This window comes from Apis mellifera, linkage group LG12 (genome assembly GCF_003254395.2).
Source record: "Apis mellifera strain DH4 linkage group LG12, Amel_HAv3.1, whole genome shotgun sequence".
Lineage (NCBI taxonomy): Eukaryota > Metazoa > Arthropoda > Insecta > Hymenoptera > Apidae > Apis > Apis mellifera.
This window is the reverse complement of record NC_037649.1, coordinates 725598-747018: the sequence shown is the minus strand read 5'-3', so window position 1 is coordinate 747018 and position 21421 is coordinate 725598. Positions and strand designations below refer to the sequence as shown.

At 35.8% G+C, this 21421-nt stretch overlaps 1 protein-coding gene and 1 long non-coding RNA gene across 5 annotated transcripts in view; one reads left to right on the top strand and one right to left on the bottom strand.

The window, feature by feature from the left end:
- Positions 1-21421, bottom strand: part of SIFR (SIFamide receptor) — a 75692-nt gene that overhangs the window by 34519 nt on the left and 19752 nt on the right.
- On the top strand, positions 5362-9771 carry LOC102654686. 3 transcript variants are annotated; one of them, XR_003305899.1, is made up of 5 exons: positions 5362-6109; positions 7218-7524; positions 7597-7759; positions 7828-7958; positions 8285-9771. It is a non-coding gene; the product is annotated as an uncharacterized LOC102654686 (long non-coding RNA). The 3 variants fall into 3 exon arrangements; XR_407741.3 differs by having other exon boundaries at positions 5382-6109; positions 7233-7524; positions 8285-9770; XR_407740.3 differs by having other exon boundaries at positions 5384-6109; positions 7233-7524; positions 8373-9770.

Genomic DNA, 21421 nt, shown 5'->3' with positions numbered 1-21421 from the left:
GTGATTGAAGTTTTAACAAGGTGGAATTTTTAGTTTCATTTTTTCTTCTTTCCTTTTTTTTTTTTTTTTTTTTAGGGAAGTTTGTGAATTTCGTTTTTGAATCTTCCGGAGGGAGGGAGATTAGATTACGCCTTTAAAATTTAGCTTTTGAATCTCGCGAGAAAATTGAAATTTTAACGAGGCAGAATTTTTCAATTCGTGTTTCAGAATATTATTTGGAGGGAAATTTAAATCTTGTTCGAGTTATCAAAGATTTCGAGGTTGGAATGCTCGTTTCGTTTATCAATTCGATCTTCGAAAAAGAAACGTTAAAACGAAAGACTAATTAATTTTACGATTTCAAGATGCTAAAAGTTTACGCAAACTTACCGATATTCAAGTTCAATCTAAAATAGAAAGTGTCAACAATTTAAAACAGCGACGTGCACACGCCGTTAAGAGAAGCTTAAGCTCGACTCGTTCGTAAGCAAATAGGCGGCGACAATCGTTAAAGTTCGACGGCAATTTGTTGGAACGGCCGATGTGTAATTAATGTTGGCCGGCCAGGTTCCGTTTTCCCTCCTCGAACGCGGCCGTTCTCCTTCATTTCCACGTTTATTTAACCGTGCCCCTTTTATTCCCTCTATCCACCGGAGCGTAGACGGTGAAAGTGAAATCCGCGAAACGTGGGGAAACGTGCGCATAGGAAATCTATAAACCGTGTTCCAAGTGATTGGAAAATTTTGACATTTACGAAGGCGAACGTGACTTTGCTCTCTTTCGATCGTGCCTTGTCCACGGTTCACCTTCCAATCGGTTTATCCATCTCGTTTCTACTAATTTTCCTTTCTTCTTCTTCTTCTTCTTTTTTTACGTTATTAAAATACTCGTTTTTCGAATTTTTATATATAATACTCGTTTTTATTAAATATTTCTCGTTTTTCGAATGGATTCGATTCCAGCCTTTCCTCTTTGTCTTCGATTTTCAGATTTCCTTGATAAATTTAGAAACTGTTCATTTTGAAATTATTGATATGTGTTTGCAGAAAATTGGAAGCTTTTAACAATTGTCGAGTTTGATTTCGTTATGACAAAGTAACCTATACTTTCAACGATTCAATTTTCATAAAGATAAATATTTAAAATATCAACTGGATCTCGATTCTAGATTATTAGAAAATTATTGAAACTGATCTGAGAATAAAATATTTTTGTCTTATAATTTTTATTCTTTATTCTGAGACAACCAAAGCATCGATGAACAACTTCCAACAATTCCTTTTGATTTTCTTCCCTCGATTTCTGATAGTTTCGATATTCGAACGCCGTTTTTTCTCGAAAAGAATCGATTATTTCGTCGATATATTATCTATTACATAAACGAAATTACGCAACGAAATTACGTGGGCAGGAACGGATTTAGCTTTTGAAAAGGATCTCGGACGAAAAATATAGACGGAGCCTCGAGTAGATTATACTCGTGGTGTGGAATATGCATGCTCGTAATTTATTCGCTTTGATCTGATCACTTGATGCTTGTTGCAAAATTTTCAGTTAAATTTAGATCTTAGATAAATACCCCGTCGAAAGTGTACGCAGAACAGTCGAAGCTAGCTTCGAGATTGATTTGTATTATTTTCTCGACGCGTAAAAATAATTGGCGAAATCGAAGAGGAAAAGAAAAAATTCCAGAATATCTTGGTTATTTTAATATTTCTCCCTTCCGATTAAAATGAAAACGCAAAGATGTAATCAATGTATTTAACTGTGTATCCATTTTGACAAATGGATACGTGTTTTACAATACAATACAACAACGTAATTTGTTGTGAAACAGTTGTTGTTATTTTTCTCGCAAATGTTTCTTATTTAACTTGTTCTATTGTATCAGGAAGATCATTAATATGCATAAACGTAATTCATAAACAATTGTACTTGTAATTCTTCCCCCCCTGATTATAATAGATCCAACACAAAGGTAATTTTTTAACATCTCGTGAAATTGTGTTCAATTTTATCGCCACTTATTTTTCATTCGTCCTTTCAAGGAACCTTAACGACATAATTTTTAATATTAAAAAAATCGTATTATAAGGTATTTCGCATCGTGTTTCATTCCTCCTTCTATTCACCTTTTCCACTCGGCTTATGCCCAAACCAGTTTCGATTTTCAATGATTGTCAGTTATCGGTATCGAACATTTATTCCACGTTGCAATTCAAACTACGTTGCACAATCCTTGCATATAGGCTGAATTATTAGATTGTTTCTTTCTTTCTTTCTTTTTTTCGCAACATTCGAAAGGTGTTTTACGTGTATTAATAATGATCAAGGAAGAATATCTGTAAATTATATATATATTTGTTATTACGAGTTGAAGTTTATTTTATCCTTTTCTTAATCAAAACGTATGCTAATTATTCCGTTTCGTTTCACGAAATATTATTTTTTACGACGAAATCGCCGCTCAAAAATATTCATCCTTGCGTGGAAAGTCGAGTGGATGGAAAACGGACGCATTTTTTTTTAAAACAGTCGTGTATTAAAAAAAAATCTATCTTTCCCTCGGATCGATGAAAAAAAAAAATTAATTAAACGAATAATTCATGCGGAAACACGATGTTTTAAAAGTGTTTATAAATATTCAGAAGGGTATTTTAAATATTGTTTAATATTTCATAAGTATCGATCTCGAAGAAAGACTTTTTGAAAAAGCGGCGTCCTTTTCAATTGGATCGATCGATCGTCTAATTGTCGTATAATTATCCTTTTAAAACTTGATTTACAATTTTAAAATTCCTTGCGAAAATTTTCGGCAAGTTAAAACACAATCGGTGTTCAAACGTCTGCCAAACCTTGAATTCCACAGCGACGTCCCTCCCCCCCATCCACTCGAAAGTTTGCCGAAAACGACGATCAAAGGCATTAAGGAAGTTCCGGGGAGGAAAGCGCATTTGCATACGTTGCACGCCCCAGTACGCATCTTTGATTCAGTTATCCTTTTTAATAAAAATAAAGCGTCCTTTCTTTCTTTCTTTAAGCAATAATAATTTAGAATCGATCATTTTCGTTTGTTCGAGGACGAAAAACAAATTATTCTCGAAAATGAACGAATCTACTTTGTGTAATATCATTCTTATTCATCGTGAGAGCTCGATGACAAGTATCGACGAAATGGAAAATGGGGAGAAGTTTTATATTTCTCAATTTGATTATCTCGATCGAATCTCCTTTCGCTATCTTTCTGATTATAAAAATAAAGATACTCTTCGAGATTGTATCCAAAAAATTGCAGAAATAACGGACGAAATTTCGATCGATAAACGACGTTCCAATGTCACGAATATTAAATCGAAATCGTTTCTTAAATGATTTTGTGTCTAAATCGCGGGCTCGAAATTCATTTAACTCCTTCCAATTATCTCTATCGATCTATCTCGCGGCAAGATTCATTTACACCTCATAGAATAATCATGACTCGCGGAAATAATAGCCTAGAGAGAAAGAGCTCTCTTCTTGGATAACTTTAAATACGATGAATTTCGAAACTCGGCCAAGAACCGGGCGAAGAGAAGAACGAAAAAAAAAAAAAAAGAAAAAAGGGATGAAAGCGTGGAAGCGAAGGGAAACCGAAGCCACTTTTTCACGATCGACGAGAGAGAGAGAGAGAGAGATCGAAGTCGTCCACTTCGAGCGTGCCCTCCTCCTCAAGGATTCAAGCCGGCGGCTAGTTTGAATTTCAATTTAACAGGGACGACTGCGCGTTCATTTTCCTGTCCTCTCGAGGAACACTTCAATCTTTGGGGCCACGAGGATCGAAGCCAAACAAACGAATCGAGACTACACGGTGATCGATAAAGTTCCGATTCTTTTCTTCGTAGTCAAAACGTATGTCTCGAATATATCACTTTCTATTTTAATCACATTCGAATTTAATCACGTTGAATGATCAGAAGATGAATTTATTTTTTCTTTTAATTCCAAAAAGAGTTATTGTCACGAGATATTTGAATTAGTAGTAAAAGTATATCAGACTTATTATTATTATTATTATAGAAATTGACATTTGAATTTATTTATTTTCAATTTTGTTTAAATATGATTGTCGATCTTGAAATGATCGACAAAGTGTACTAGGCTTATTATTATTATTATTATTATAAAAATGACATTTGAATTTATTTATTTTCAATTTTGTTTAAATATCATATCAACAAAGTATCAGGCTTATTATTATTATTATAAAAATGACATTTGAATTTATTTATTTTCAATTTTGTTTAAATATTATCTATTTAAAATGACCAACAAAGTGTATCAGGTTTATTATTATTATAGAAATGACATTTGAATTTATTTATTTTCAATTTTGTTTAAATATCATCTACTTAAAATGATCGACAAAGTGTACCAAACTTATTATTATTATAGAAATGACATTTGAATTTATTTATTTTCAATTTTATTTAAATATCATCTCTACTTAAAATGATCAACAAATTCTATCAAGATCTATTATTATTATTATTATTATTATAGAAATGACATTTGAATTTATTTATTTTCAATTTTGTTTAAATATCATCTATTTAAAATGATCGACAGAATATCTAAAAAAAAATGTAAGAACACTGGAGATTCCTCCAGAAATATTGTCTAAAAATTTTCGTTTTGGAAAATAGTTTTTGTTAACGAGTTATTAACGTTATTAACAAAAAGTCACGATCAACATAAGCAACAGTGTTAGAAAAAAGTTCTGTTATGAATGTAACAAATATTTAAAAGAAAATTACACCGAATTCGAATTTTATCCAGAAACAATAAAAATTCCCATCTTAATTCTACTTTTCCTTTCCTTTGTCATTCTCCTTTCCCCCTTTCTTCTTTCTATTATTTCTTCTATCTCTCACGTATTATTTATCATTACATCATTACATATAAAGACACATTATTATTTATCATTTATTCGTACAACACACGTTTACGATTTCTCGAAAAATAATAATAAATACGTAAGAAGTTTGTTTCGACCACCCTGTGTGCAGTTCCTTTGACAGAACTTTGTGACCTCGTAATCGAGAGACTATCGACGTTTCGTCCTTCCCCTCCCCTCCTCCCTTTATCTACCAGTTTTTACCAACCTGTCCACTCCAAAACTCGCCCCTTTTTCCTCAGTTTCCAGGCATCCAGAAACTCAAAACGTAGGGTTCAATTAACCGAGAAGCAAGCTCTCAGTCTGAATACAACCGAGGTCCACAAACTTATCAATTCAGCGAACGCTGTTTCCGCGCGGTTGAACACCGCAACGGGTGAAATATCCAGGAATCCGGGGGGGGCAGGGAAAAAATCGGCGGTACAGGAGCTATTCTTTGCGATCGAGACGGTTCGCGCGGCGGTTGGCCGATTTCACTTCGACCCACGCGCCAATTCCGCTTGTATCAGTGATGGTGATACACTGTCATTGCATTGAAAGTCAAGTTTGTGGATAATAATGGACTCGAGATCGTTCCATTCCTTATATTTTCCTTCCGATTATATTTATTGCGATTTCCATCAAACTAAAATAAAATAACCTCGATTACATTCTCTTAAGAAATCTTATTATACTCAACGAGTGAAGTTTTGTCCTTTTCCAACGATGGAAACCTTAAAGAAAGAATTATTATATTTTCCAAACATTGTTATAACAACGGATGCAAACGTTCGTATAAATTCGATTCTTCCTATATATATATAACCGGTTTCATTTTATCGTCTTAAGGAGCAAGGAACACGAGAGAGAGAGAGTGGAGGTTAGAAGAGAGATCGCGTGACGGAGAGTTTTCGCCATTGGGTATGGAATACGCAACGCTGTTTCCATGCACACGCGATATTATCCGGGTGATCGAACGCGGAGAGCGTGTATGCATTCGTTTCGTGACGCACGTGGCCGTTTCAAAGTTCGCCCATCGGGCGATATACTTGCGAGATAATCGGGCCGGCTCTCGTTTTGTCCCTTCGTGAAAATGGCCAATATGTCCGCCCGGCCAATTTAGTGTGCAATTTGTAACAGTGTTCGAATTAATATCGGCGGTAACGGAAGCTCGGTGTAGAGCGTGTTGGCGTAGATTTTGAAAGAAGTAGTTATTGGGTAATTTGTATTATTATTTATATCTTTTCTCTGTGCGTTTTTATTAATTTTATAGCCGGGATATTTGTATCAGTGTTGGTGGTGAAAGGAAAACTCGGTGTTTTTTGACTTTGAGAGATTAGATTGTCGAAACTGTTACAAATAATAGAGAAATAGATAAAAGAATTTGTGAATTTAAGATAATTTTGATATTTAATATTTTGTTTTATTTCTCGCGAACGAATCAATCGAGAAGGGTAAAATTATTACAAGTGTGAATACGTCACAACGAGTTTGCCGTGAAATTCGGTTCAATATTTGATTTGCCAATGTTAACTGGTAATCGTGAAACGACTTTAAATATGCATTAAAATATAAATCTCGTTTCTTTTGAATAATTCGTGGATACATTTTATCTTAACTAGATTTACGAATCCAGTTCCAGTTTAATTTCGATAAAATCGAAAGAGTAAAATTTGATATCTTCGAATGAAAACCTTTAATACCTTGAAAATCATTTTCTTGACAACAAATTGAAAATAGGATCCGTGTCAAATTATCTGTATTATCTTTTATCCACCCTAAGCCTTCAAAATCATTTTCTTCGAAGAAACGTAAGAGAAAGAACGAATTTAAAAAAAAGAAAAAATGAGATTTATATTAAATTTGAACTAACATTTCTTGGAAAGTTAGGAAAAAAAATTTTCCGATCAATATCAATTCGAAATTATCGATATTATTTATCGCGACACGAGAGATTCGAATTTTCCTTCCCTCCTCCTTTCCTCCATTCTTTCCATTTTACGATTATAGCTTTCGACGCAAAAACTCTTGCCATCCAATAAAAACCAACTTGACAGGGAGGAAACGTTGCAACAACACCACTTTACCGAATCTGTAATAAAACTTACCGGTTAAATGTCCACATTATGAATTTTTATCGTCACAACGGTCATTTCTAAAAATTCCCTCTTCCATTCCTCTCCAAGATTTATACGTGTCCCGTAAAATTTCAAAGGGGGAAAGAATCTCCTTGCTTCTCTAAATACCGTGTTTATATAAGGACCGTGTAAGGGACGCGGTATAAAAATTCGTCGAAACTCGTGTAAAACTTGTAACAAGTTGATAGAGCTTTCTTGTCTAGACTCCACGGATGTGAAGCTGATGTCTCTCTCTCTCTCTGTGTTTGCAACCACTCTCCTGATTACGTGCACCGCTATTTACACTGCTCTCAGTCGAGATTTTCAATGTCGAGGGGGTAATTCCTTCGACTGTCGTGGAATCTTTCGCGCACAGCTCTGAAAGAAGAACGTAAATAATTCCGCGCAAGCGTTGGAATATGTCAACAACGTTTCCATCCTTCCTCCATCCGCGGTACCATCGGTTTTTTAGCAAGTGGATCGAATTGGTTCGAGCCTCGAACGAAACACAAAAGGGTAAAATTCTTTCCTTATCCTTCATTTTTAGAAGTTTTTGAAAAATCGTTGAATTAAATCTTTTGTTTTCAGAAACATAAGTTGCTCGAGTAGAAATAATTTTGGAAAACGAAGAAGTTTGGACGCAGATTTCCAAGATTTTCCAGATTTCCATTCTTAATTTGCTCTTAATATATTGTTTATATATGCGAGCAAATTATTTCATCTTTTGTACCCAGAATCTGGAGGATTAAAGGTAAATTTTTTTGTTTCCCTATTGTTGGAAAATAATCGTACAATTTCAATCTTTTTCTTCTATTCCAGCGCACAATCTGATCGAACGATAGCGATAGCGTGTTCTGAAAAGCGTACAGAATAAACCTATTTCATCCTTTTGTTTCGTGGATTCGCATCTCTTGCAAAGGAATTATCATCCTGTTTCTGACAGTGGTGGGGTAAGTTTCTCAAATTCGATCGGAGGAGTATCGTTATTCATAATGAGATGATAAAAATATATCATCAACGATCTTTTCGAATTTTCCATTCTAGAAACTTCGCAACCGTGTATACCTTTATTGCGAAATGTCGCTTTAAAATATTCCATCGGTTAAATCTCCATTTTCGCTCTTCATTTCCATAACGAAAACCTTAAAAAAAAAAAAGAAAATTTCCGATATATTTTTTACATCTCCTCCCCTCGAGAACAAAAGGCAAAGATCCACGTACGAAATTGTCGCGATGATCATCGATGATGATATATCGATCGATACTTGCTTTGCAGCAAAGAATACAAAAGGCGTAGCCGGAAGAAAAGTGGCTGCATTGCACACGTACAAAGGGATAAAAACGATTCCCCCGCATTGTTCCAGCTCTGGACTCGTTATCGCTATCCAAGGAAATCTCCAAGGTGGACGGAATAGAAATCGAAGGAAGGGAGAAGAAGGAGGAGGAGGAGGAAAGGAAGACGAAGTGGAGGAGATGGGTTCACAATCGCCATTATGCGCACTCGGTGAATTCCATTAGGAGAGAAGAAGCTTTATCAGTGCGCTCGATGCTGGCACAAGTCAAATGTCATTTCTGTCTCGCTGAATCTTGTCGCTGAAAACTCGACATCTAAACCTGTCACCACCCTTTCTATCGTCGATCGGTACAAAGGGTGTCGAGATCGAATCAAATTAAAATTGTAAAAATTAAAAGTGTAGAGGAATTTCGATACCTTGGAGTTTTTCAAAAATAGATTAAATTGCAAATTGTATGTTTGAAGTGTAATTGATAATAATTTGAAGGATAAATTTGAGGAAATGAATGGAACGAAAGTAACCCATAAAATTCTAGATGGCGCTGAAACGAATTTGAGATGTTATTGAAAAAAAAGAACACTATACATATCACTTCCACAGGAAGTACTTGGGTACAACAGTTTTCTAACAAACGAAGAGGAGGAGGAAGAGAAGGTGAACTTGGAGCTTTGAAATCACGACCGCTTCATTAAGCAAGAAAGAGGTTCGAGATAGAGAGATTGCCGCTACGACGCCTGCCAGGATAATTTATCACCAACCCTCCGTGGCCTGTGGAGGCTCGTTTCGATGAGTTACGACGCGTTGAATCTGTTCCTCCTTTTTTACCGCCCATAAAACTCTGATCGACGAGGCTGCCACGTGTAGTAAAGTCCAGCCACGGAGGATCGAAAATCTGCAATCACGATTATTGATGAAATTCTAGTACAGGTGTCGATTAGGCGAGGGAAAAGAGTTTAAATTATACGAAGAGAACAATTTTTCAAGATGCGTAATCGTATAATTTGTTTAGGAACGGTACGAATTTAGGAGAGGTTTCGAAAGTTAGAATTATAAAATGATGGTGATAAAGTTTATTAAGATTGGATATTTAAAAATCGGATATTATCGCGAATCCAACTCGTATAATCGAATCGATACACGTATATCAACGTCGTGTCTGGTAGTTACGGAAGATTAATGGAACGGAACGATTCCGTGTATTTATCCGAATAAAAGTCGCGTTACGAGAATGTCGATATTTCAATCGATAATGCATGAAGTTTTATTAATAATATAAAGCAGAGATTGAAATCTACGATAAGACGTATTTTTATTTATTCATAAGATTTTTGTAATTGTATGCGTGAAAGATATTTCCAGACTATTATAAATTTATTAAACCACTTTTCTTATCACGAGATGCATCATGTATTTATGTATTTGTGAAGTTTTATTAATAATATAAAGCAGAGATTTAAATCTACGATAAGATTTTTATTTATTCGTAAGTAAGTTTTCATAATTGGAGACTTTTGTAATTATATGCGTGAAAGATATTTCCAGACTATTATAAATTTATTAAACCACTAACACGAAAGTCTGTCTTCTCTTACCACTGGAATAAGATTCAAAGATATTCGAGTATCAGAAACTTTTCCACTTCTTTTATTCCATCACGATAGAGAAAGTTTCAAAGACAAAATACTTTTCTACATCGTCGAGAAGCCTCCGTATTCGAGAGTCTCGACAGCTTAAGAATAGTATATACCTCGTATTTAAACGTCCTTCGTAGTCTTTTCTCCTTTTTTCCTTTTTTTTTTTTTTGTAGAATTTCTATGAAATCATTAATCAACCGTGAGATAGGGGAGGGAAATATTATCGAGGCAAGTACTACGCTCTACTTGAAACTGCTTGGCTCTCCTCAAAAGTGGAATATTGCCTTGAAAATTTCTTCTTTCACGTCGGCTCGTCCGACGTTATTACACGCTAGTCTCATTTAGCCCGTGTTACTTACCCTTGATGAGCCTCCGTACTTTTAACGAACCAAGAATTACCGTCTCGATTCTCTCGTTTCTTACGATCTTTCGGGCAATATTTAACGCGTTAAGTCCCCCAGGGGCACAAATTTTACTCGAGCGAAAACTTGCCAACTTTTGTCAAAGAGAATTATCTGTATTCTCTTGCGAAGAAACGAGAATCGACGAGTGCGTGTAAATTTTGAAATCAAGGATTGCTTCTGATGTGATAATTTTTCAACCCTTCTTTGGAAAAGATTTATTTAAATTTTTTTCAATTCGAAAGAGGGAATAACTTTATTAATTATTTATTTTATAATTTTAATTATTTATTTTAAAATTATTTTATAATTTCATTTTAAAAGTATTCAACAGATAGAACAAAATGGAGGAATATTTGTTAAAATGTACGTAACAGTGTAATTAATATTTTTGATTTTTTTTTTTTAGCAAGTATAATATAATTGTTTTAAGGCTTTTGACGAGGACGTGTTAATGATTATTAATTATAGTTTTCTTTTGTACAAGCACGTTAAGGTAATATTCTTGAGGGAAATGTTGCTGGAAGTCATTAACTAAATAGTATTCAGCAACAAGTAGTATTAACCATGAATCTGCCCACGCACGATTTAAAAAGATTATTGGAATTAATCAACCTGTTACTCTAATAAGTAATTTCCTTACTGCCAACATTAACATATTATTTTGCTATAAATGCCTATTATTCTTAAAAAAAAAGGAAAATTTAAAATTATAAATTAATTAAGCTTTGTTTAAAATTAAGTTCAATTTTAAGAAATGTATATGTCCTCTATAGAGAATAATTTTTCAATATCTTTCAAGTTTTTTTCTGAAATATATTTCGCTGCTCACAACTTCGTTTCTCATCATTTTTTGATTAACGTCTGTCATTTTCGGTACATTTTTATTTCGTTCAATGTATTTTACACCGTCGAGTTTCCCGAGAGTTTTTGATACCAAGAAGAAATTAAGAATCTTTCTTGCCCAACTTGCCCCGGGCGATTTATTTCTATATATAGTTCATCAGTTCAGAATGCACAAAAGGTATTGTTCTTCCAAACTAATCCATCAACTGCTGTCAAAGGTGCATTCTATTATAAACTTTCCCCCGTTTAAACGTTTGTGTTAAGTGTAAGAAACGAATATAGGTATATTTTCAGTATTATATAAAAAGTGTTTTCCTCGTTTCGCTTATTTCCTTCTATCATTCATCGTGAGATTTTATCTTCGATCGAAATTGTTGATTTATGACTGCGAGAAATCGTTATAAAATATACTTTCTATAAAACATTTTATATATGTTCACATTTTTAATTAACAAATAAATATAGAATGGTTTCAAAGAATTTACAAAATTCATTTGTGCATAATTGTAATCGAATAAGTATCGATTAATTAAAAATTCAATTCAATCAATGGACATTTTAATTTCAATTCGGACAATTTATAATATAAATTATCTCAATCTCAATCATTAAATTATATTCTTTCAGGAATAAACAATACTTATCGCGAAATTTAATTTAAAACTCCATTAAATCTTATTAAAGTTAATAAGAGAAATTTAAACTTTTGTAACTCCGAGGATAGCGATTTTCGGTCAACCAATGAGGGATCATTGAAAGCACGAAAGCTTTCCCTTCAAATTGCTTTTTCATTTATTCCGATACGATTTCCGGTTCCCGAGATATCCTCGCGTAAAGAAAAGGATAATTTTTAATCGTTTACTATTTCCGTCCTTGTCGCACACCCGGACTTTGTACGAGTTATCGCTAACGTACCTTAGAAATTCAATTAAAATTAAGAAAACTTTAAACCGCTATAACTTCGAAGATAATAATCCTAGATCAATGGGTGAGAGATCGTTAGAAACAGGGATCCTTGCTCTTTAAAACGCCCTTTCATTTATCCCGATACGACTTCCGGTTCTCGAGATATCGTCGCGTAAAGAAAAGGATAATTTTTAATCGTTTACTATTTCCGTCCTTGTCGCACACCCGGACTTTGCACGAGTTATCGTTAATATACCATAGAAATTTAATTAAAATTAGGAAAACTTTAAACCGCTATAACTTCGAAGATAATAATCCTAGGTCAATGGATGAAAGATCGTTAGAAACGGGGATCTTTGCTCTTTAAAATGCCTTTTCATTTATCCCGATACGACTTCCGGTTCTTGAGATATCCTCGCGTAAAGAAAAGGATAATTTTTTTATCCTTTTTACCTTTATCATCCTTGTCGCTTATTAAAATTTCTTACTCCTCTTCTCATTGATTTATTCCCAATTTCACATAAACAATATATATATATGTTTAAATATAGATACTTTTTCAGAAGTTTTATGATTTTTAATTTAAACGCCCAACGTTAAATAGAAAACATCTAAAAAGAATGAAACACACCAAATATTTTACAATCTTAATAAAAAAGGGAAACTAATCTACGAGAAGTACATATTTATTCCCAGTAACAATACACATTCCCACTGTTCGTAAATTACATCCTACCATTCCTCCGAGTATCGCTCTCTCATTTTATTGCCTTCCGTTTCGACTCGATAAAAATTTCAGCTCTACAGAGAGAGAGAGAAAGAGAGAGAGAGAGAGAGAGAAAGAGAGAGAGAGAGAGAGAAAGAGAAAGAGAGAGAGAGAAGAATCATAAAATATTAAAGATGAACGAAAAGGGAAGCTTTATCAAAATTCGAAAATTCCATAAAAATCGATCCCACGAAAACCTATAATTAATTTATCAAACTGACATTGAAGCTATTTATTCTTCCATCTACGATACGTGGCCATTTATTATCTGCAGTTGTAAATTATAAACGCATGCTGCGTTTTCATAATTGGCGCAGTACTCGTTTTAATCATCATTGTGGCGGCAAATGAGAGAGATACGCGGAATATAATTTTTGTCATTAATTGCGTAACAGAATTTCACGAACAAAAATAATCAATAAATAATAAACTAACGTCCATCGATAAGTTGGAAAAAATTTTTATTACAATCGCGTCACCGTTGAAAAGATTCGTGCGAATTCGAATTATTATCATTTTTTTCTTTTAAATCAATGAATTATCTTTTCCCTCGACGCGACAACGTTATTATTCTTCCCTTTATTAGAAAGCTTAGTTAGTCTTAATCAGCAGAAATTTTAATCGAGGCACACGGTTTAATCTTCTCAAAGGAACTTTAATGAAAAAGTTAAAAACTGAGATTTTTGTTTTTCACGTTTCGTATTAAATCTAATATCATACGTGCGCGAACAATTTTCTCTTAAACACGTTTATAATTAAAGTGGAAAAAAATAAATGGGAATATTTTACGAAGCAGAAGATGTAAAATAAAAATTCTGGCGTCGAAAATTCCAACTGACTATCTTTCTTATTCTAAATTTATTAAATTTATTTTCGAAACTTTAAATTCATTTTACAATTCTAACACGTTATCATTCACATTAAAGAACAACATCATCTTAAAGATCCCTCGAATCGAACTTCAATCAACCATCCATAACCGATTCTTCGAAATCAATTTCCCCTAGCCTCAAAGAGACAACTTTCTCTCCCTCCCTATATACATATATATATATTCCCCATTAAAACTATTTCGATCAAAATCGACCCCCATTTCGTAGCAAGTCCCCAGGAACAATCTCCTTTACAAACACGTCCTTGGTTCCTCCTCCCTCCCCCAACCAAGAAGAGACCATCATCCCCCTTAATAACCTTCCAAACAACAAACACAACCTTCCAACACAACAACCTGCTCCAACATTTCCCTCGTCGACCCACACCCAAGCAGTTACGTACGTGTACAACGTGCCAAAACTCGCGTTGGAAAATTTCGAAAAGAAAGAAGGGGAGGGGAGGAAAAAAAATATTCGACGACTTTGAAAAGACGGATGCACACAGGCGAAAGAAGGGAGAAATACCAGCATACACACTATCGTAACGTTGATAGGGATTTATAGAAAACGTGGGCGCGTGTAACGAACGAGCCCACTCGAGGGAATCGAAGCAGTCGGCCTCTGTTCCAGATTCGCCGGGTGTGAACACGCCGAGTTTAACGTGCACCACCAGCCAGCCCCCGATCTAGGCCAACCTGGCTGCTGGTCTCTACAACGGTCGATCGTGTGCGCATGAGCGGATCTCTCTTCGGGACACTGCCCCGGTTTCGAGTACCTTCAAGGTCTCGCGCCGTGCAACTTCCCTCCTCCCTCCTTCCTTCCAGGTGCGTCGTTGCACCGGAAGCGGCCGCATCGTTCCTCCTTCCTACCGCTTTGCAAACTCGATTTTGCAAACATCAAGTGTCTCTCTCTTTTTTTTCTTTGTTCTTTCTTTTTGCTTTTTTCTTTCGCGAATTTTTTTTAATTCCATTCTGACGATGATTAATATCGTTTCTGCGATATTTAGAGAGAGAGAGATATGTTGAAATTGATTTGAAAATAGGTTCATTATTTGTTGCTCATTTAAGGAAAGATTCTGTTTACAATTTTGGAATTGTAAGGAATTTCAGTGTAATGTAAAATTTATTACCAAAAATTAATTTCAGATTATTAGAAACAGACGATCGAATAATTATTCCAATAAAAATTCCATTACGATTAATTACAACAGATGTTATTCATGAACAGTTCCATCCTAGGACGAATTGATCAATTAAATTTAATTAGTAAACGTTCAGGAATCTTTTTTGGTCAATGTTCAGAAATTTGTGGTATAAATCTATGATTTTTGTCAAACTAAAATAAATTTTTATAAATTATTTTTCAAAATCAACATTAGATGTCTGAATTATAAGAGTTGATCTTTTAAATCAAATATAGTATATATTTTAAATACTTTTAATGAGATTTAATTCCTCAAATAATAAAATGATTTATAATTTATCTATTTAGTAATTTTTTACTTATTTATTATACTAATAAATTCAATATTGATAAAAAAACATCAAAAAATGAAATTGATAAATTTATTTGAAATATTTGATCCATCAACTAATAATTGCAAGAATTTTTACGAGTTGAAAAAAATGTATAGTTAATATAAATTAAAAATAGCAGAGATAAATAATGACAGAATTTTTCCCTAATTGGGAACGAAATCTACTTGAAAAAGATACATTTGCAGTATCGTTCATTACCTCGAGCGTTAATTGCAACGTATTACACGTTCGTCACGGTTCTAAACAACTTGCATAAGAACGATCAATCATTGCAGATTGACGGGAAGTTTATTAATTAGGTCATCTTGAAAATTCTAAATTATGCGGTGTTCCGTGACCACCGCTGCTCGCAATTGTAAGCCGATTATTACCGTGGACAAAGCTCCTTTCGTCCCGATGAAAATAACACGGCATTTATTTCCGGGATATATCCCTCCTCGAATTTTCTTTGCCGTGACATTAAAATCCACATCGACATTTAGTAACGTATCCCAATAACATGAAATTAATTTTTCGACAAACTATTCCAATTTTCAAACTTCGTCTCGATCGAAAATTATTCCACACGAAAAATAAATCCGACGAAATTTCAAATTTCAATCGATTTCATTCGTCGAGCCTCCCTTTATCCCTTATCTCGATAGGAGAGGAATAAAATATTTTCAAGGCGGACAAAGGAACGGAGAAGGAGGAGGATAACACAGAGAGTGGGTTAGAGGGGGATGAGTCAGGACGAGGGAGGTAGTGACCTAGTCTAAGTGGCCGAGATGCATGACCCGAATACCGGCGCTGTACAGGTGTGGTGTGTGTCCCACTGGCCTCTACCTACCCTCCTCGAGCTGCCTTCGATGGCAACTGGTTGACGGTGGTGGTGGAGGAGGAGGAAGAGGTATGCGATCTCGAGGGATGCACAAAACGGAAATGCCATCGATCTTTCGATATCGAGGTGTGTATCGAGGTCTCTCCCTCCCTCCCTTTATCTCTATCGCGCGTAGATCGATACACGGACACCGGTGTGCCGATAACAGGGGCGTTTCAAAGGGGATTCGAAAGTGGGGTGGGTCGGTTGCTCGTTACAGACGGTCTTTGCCCGGCTATAAGCTAATCGGTTTGTTATGTAATCGAGGCTCTCACGTAACGTGGGAAACCAGGCTCTGCAAGTAGACCGATCGAACCTGTGCTCTTTGCCTTTGCCTTTCTCTGTGTCTTATTTAAAACCATCAAATTTCTCGTTCGATTATCAGATACTCTCTTAAACTTTTCTTTTTTAATATCAGAAAGATGTTCGAACGAATGGTCTCGAAGAGATTTTTATTAGACAGCTTAAATTTCAAATTTCAGCGAATATTTTATTCACATATTTCCAATTATCTTTTTTTTATTAAGGGGTGTGGAGTGTCGAATAAATCGGGGAAATTTTAGTCGGTTGATAATGACTCTTAATAAACGGGGGAGGACGTCGAAGTGGAGAACGAGATCGTTACGTAACGTTCGAGCGAGAAAGAGATTGAAGTGGAGCGTTTAGGGTATCGATCACGAGGCGTGCTTGGGTTGCTCTGTTGTTCGTGCAAGAGGGTAAAGACCCTGGAACTAGAGTTCCTGTTTGCTTTCGACGGTAAACGGGGAGGGGGATTTCTTTCCACGCGACACGAAAGACAACGTATCAGATTTCACTCTCAAATTGTTCATTGTTTCTAATTTTCGATACTTGGATAAAAATATAATAATAACCAAGGTAAATAATTTCTCGATAAAAAGAATTCATTAAGAACGAATTCGTAATTTTGCGTATGTTTTTTTATTCAATCTTTCTCTTTTCATTTAAAAATCAATCACAGTTCCCTTCAAATATATATATAGATATATGTAAGGTCAACTTGTTACCAATATAAAAAAAAAAAAAAAAAGAGGAAATAATCAAAGAATTCATCGTGGCGTTCAAACGGACACGGAAACATCTGTTGTCAGCGAATAGGAAAATTTAGTGTATCGATGGCGTTCAGTGTGCTGGCTCGAGAGGATTTATACGCGTCCTTGACCAAGCGCTCCGCGCCAATTTCCGAACAATGGCGGCCGGAACGGTGCAATCAAGCTCAGGCCAACTGCTCAAGTTTCCACCGAAAATTTCCGCGTCAACTTGTCCGAAACGTGTCGATGAAATTTTCCAGAAAGCTTTTCCACGGGGAAACCTCGAAAAGGATGACTTTTGGGAGGAAATTGACTCGAACCTTAACGATTATCACAACGTTCTCGAAATCAAAATCCTTTTCGTCGTTGCAACTATTGTCTCTTCTTTGGGGAAGAGATAAAGGTTTAAAGTTTAAAGAAAGGGGGAAAATTGAGGGAATGAATAAACGAATGCTTTGGAATTCCATGATTAAGTGGATTACTGGAAATCATGATTTTGCTCGAGTATCTTTTTTACAAGGAAAATCGTGAATTATTGATATTATCAGTGGTTATATGAATTTTATATCCTTGATTTAGGTCAATATATTTTATAGAATTTAGAATTTTATTTATATTATTAGTTTTGGGTTAGTATTATTTGTTGGATGGATTTCTAATTGTAATTATGCTATTTTAGGATCAATACGATTAGTATCGACAATGATTTCATTTGAAATTAATTTATTTTTTTTAGTTTTTAGATTAATGATAATGGTCGAAAGTTTTTCATTTAGTGAATTCTATGAGAATTTCGATTTTATTAATATCCCTTTATTTACTGTATTACTTTAATTTAAAAGTGGAAAGGAAAATTCAATTCGTTTCAGAAATCGATTATATGATGGATAATAAAAGTCAAGCGAGAAAGAAACAGATATTTTCCAATCCATTGATCAAGCTAATGTATCCATTGGAAGAAAAACTACGTGTCTACCTTTCACACGAGTCTCCCCAATCACTTTCACCTGAAAATCGTTGGCCAAGGACGATTTAAAATTTCCTAGTTCGACAAATTTTTCTTCCTTATTCGAAAACAAAATATCTCGATTGACCAAATTGAATGAAGCGCACGTAATAAATCGTTCACAATTGAGAGAGAGTTAAACGGACGAGCGATGCATTGTACATTGACGCGGAGACACCGAGCTCTCAGCCTACTCTGCTATCTGTATCATGGCCGAGGCGTGCAGATATCCGTCTGTCTGACCTAAATACGTAATTATCTTTTCGCGAGGCACGACCTTGGACGGGGCAAGTCCGAACTGGGCCATGTCTCCTCCGTCTGCCATGTTTTACTTGGTTCATCGTGGCTCACCTGCCCGCCAGAATTCAAGAACCTCTTCTCCTCTTCCCTCCCTCAACAACCCCTTCTCCTCCAAGAGAAGAAGGCATCTCTGACGAGGCAGCTGAGACGTGTCATCCTGGATGGAAATAATACGTAATTTCCTCCCCGCGGATAATTTAATTAATCCCGGTTTAATGGAGATTCGAGATACACAGAGGTCGTTTTTTCCTTCCCTTTTTTTTTTTTTTAATTACACGAGAGGCTGTTTTTCAATGGCCTTAGAAATATATTTTCGAGGGGGTTGGTGACGAGAAAAATAACTGGGAGAGGGAAAGAAACATAATACAAAGAAATAAAGGGTGTCCCAAAATTAAGATTTGAGTTTGACAGCTGAGAGTTTAGGGTTAGTATATTTTAAAAATAATATTTTAAAAACTCTCTTTTATATTTAATTCAAATCTTGCGTTAATTTTGCGACACCTTTTAAAAAACTCCATTTTTCGAAATGCTCGCTACGCAAGAGAAAATTCGACTTTCTTTTACGTCGGAATAATAGCGGAGAAGATGTTTCGTTCGATCGAAAAGCGTTATATACGTAGCGGCACAGTCCTCAGGTGAACTCGTCCTGGTGACCACGCCGCCCCAGCCACGACCACCCCCGACAACTGGAACGCTGACCCAGTTAATACACCTGTGGAAACGGTGCCAACACACCCGTGTCCACGGTCTGTCGACGCACGGCCCTCTGCCGTATCCCACGGAAAAGCTTCATCGAACGAACCCCCATTTCTCGATTTTCGTCGAAATCCTCATCGTTTTCTCAATCATTACAAAATCATACACAACAAGTATTTCTGTAACTCTTATTATTATTTATTCCGATATTTTTTGGAATTTATCGAAATTATTATTATTTCGAATTTGTGCAGCAGAGTTTGATTAAAAGAAACGAAGGTTAATAGCTAGGCGAGGAAGCTTTCGAAGATAATGTTTGCGGAACGTGATGTTACGTTCGACGGAATTAGACAGATTAGACAGGTTTATTCGAACGAACTCGAACAAACCTCGTTCCATGTGCAACGATACAATCCTCGAGACGTGAAAAGTCAGGATTTTAATCGAGCCTTAAAAAACGTGGAGAGGAGTGCTGGTGTTCGAAGAGAAGAGGAGTCCAGGCGGGGTGGAAGCACGACGGAGGGCAGGAGTTGGTGATCGGCCGATGTGGGTCAGCCGGGAGTGTTGGCCCCTCTTCTCGCCTTGACACAAACACACAGGTTGTACGGGTCCCGGCTCGGGTCAGGCTACCATCGATGCGCCGCGCAACTCTTGAAATTCTACCGGCCGAGGTAGAGGCGCACGCACGCACCCAATCCTTCTCCTCCGTTGTTCTGATACGTAGACGAGTAAACGATTACAATTCTATTCAATTCTGAAATTGAATAGAAATTGAATAAACAAGTTTGGAACTATATCCCTTCGAGTATATTCGTGAGAAGAAGAATAGCATCTTTCTGAAGTACGCGGAATAATATGAAAGTTTTCTTGGTATATTCTTATTAGAATGATTCTGTTGCAAAAGTCGTGTAACTGGAATGAATTACAAGAATCGAGGGTTTCAACCGGATACGAAATAACGAACCGAAAAAGTTTGGTAAAAGTGTTTGCGTATAAATAAAAACTACGTGCAGGTATTATATCCAATACATTTCTATGATACTTGGAATAAAATTCCCTGTGATAATTAAAAAGAAGAACTTTTTTATTTGTTAAAATTAATAAATGTATATGTATTTTTAAATACATATCCAATACATTTCTATGACTTGGAATAAAATTCCCTGTGATAATTAAAAAGAAGAACTTGTATTTGTTAAAATTAATAAATGTATATGTATTTTTAAATAAAAGCTATCCAAATATTAGATTGGAAAGAAAGTTTCCACGGTTTCTAAAACTATCAAATTCAAATGGCTAATCAAAATAGAGACCATTGAATGAAATTCTAAAAAATTCTAGAGTCCTGGAAATTGCACTTAAAAATTATACTATTATAAAGTCGATGCGATTTAATCCAAAAATGATCATCTTCTCTCGAGACCACCCCCCGAAACAAACGGGGACAATTAATTTAATCGATCGATCCCGTTTGCGCAGCGCGGCGCGCACCTGCCGCAAAGAATTTTTATCCCGCACGAATTCCGTTTCGAATCCCTCCCCATCCCGCCACCCCATTCCGCCGCCCCGCCTTTTAACGATCCACGCTCCGTGCTGCTTGATTTTTGGCGCGACTCGTGTCAAGGTTAAATCAACACACCGTGGCCGCCCCTCCCCTCCTCTCCTGGCTCGTTTTCGCGGCCGACGAAGAATATTGCACCACGCGGCGGCGGTGGTGGCGGTGGCGGTGGTGGCGGTGGCGGTGGTGGTGCGTCGAATAATGCATAATGGATAATCGAGCGGCTCGCTCCTCCTCCAGGCCGAGTTTCGCAGGAGAAACCAGCTTTTCCAGAGACAGAGGGAGCGGTGGTTAATTAACTAGCTATCGTGTTTCTCTTGCTCGAGAGACTACTGCCGGCTTTTATTTGGCCGTTGAGGTAGTATAATTCGTATGATTATACTTGGGGGGATGGAGAGAAACGGATGGTCAGAATTGCTTCTCTTTCTCGTTCGTGTTATTTTACGGTGTTTATCATATTTGTATGTTTTGTCTGCTCCATGGGATATGGAAATTGAAGATTTTTATCTCTTGTAGGGACATAAAAATGTATGGAAAATTGTGAGAATTTATTCCTTCTCCTTCTCCAATTACCTACTATTCTTTAATTATTATCACTTTTTGTGATAAAAATCAATGAATACGTGTTTTTGATATTTATATATTTTAGGCTCGAGAATCATTCTGTTAGATTGAGAGCTGTGCTCG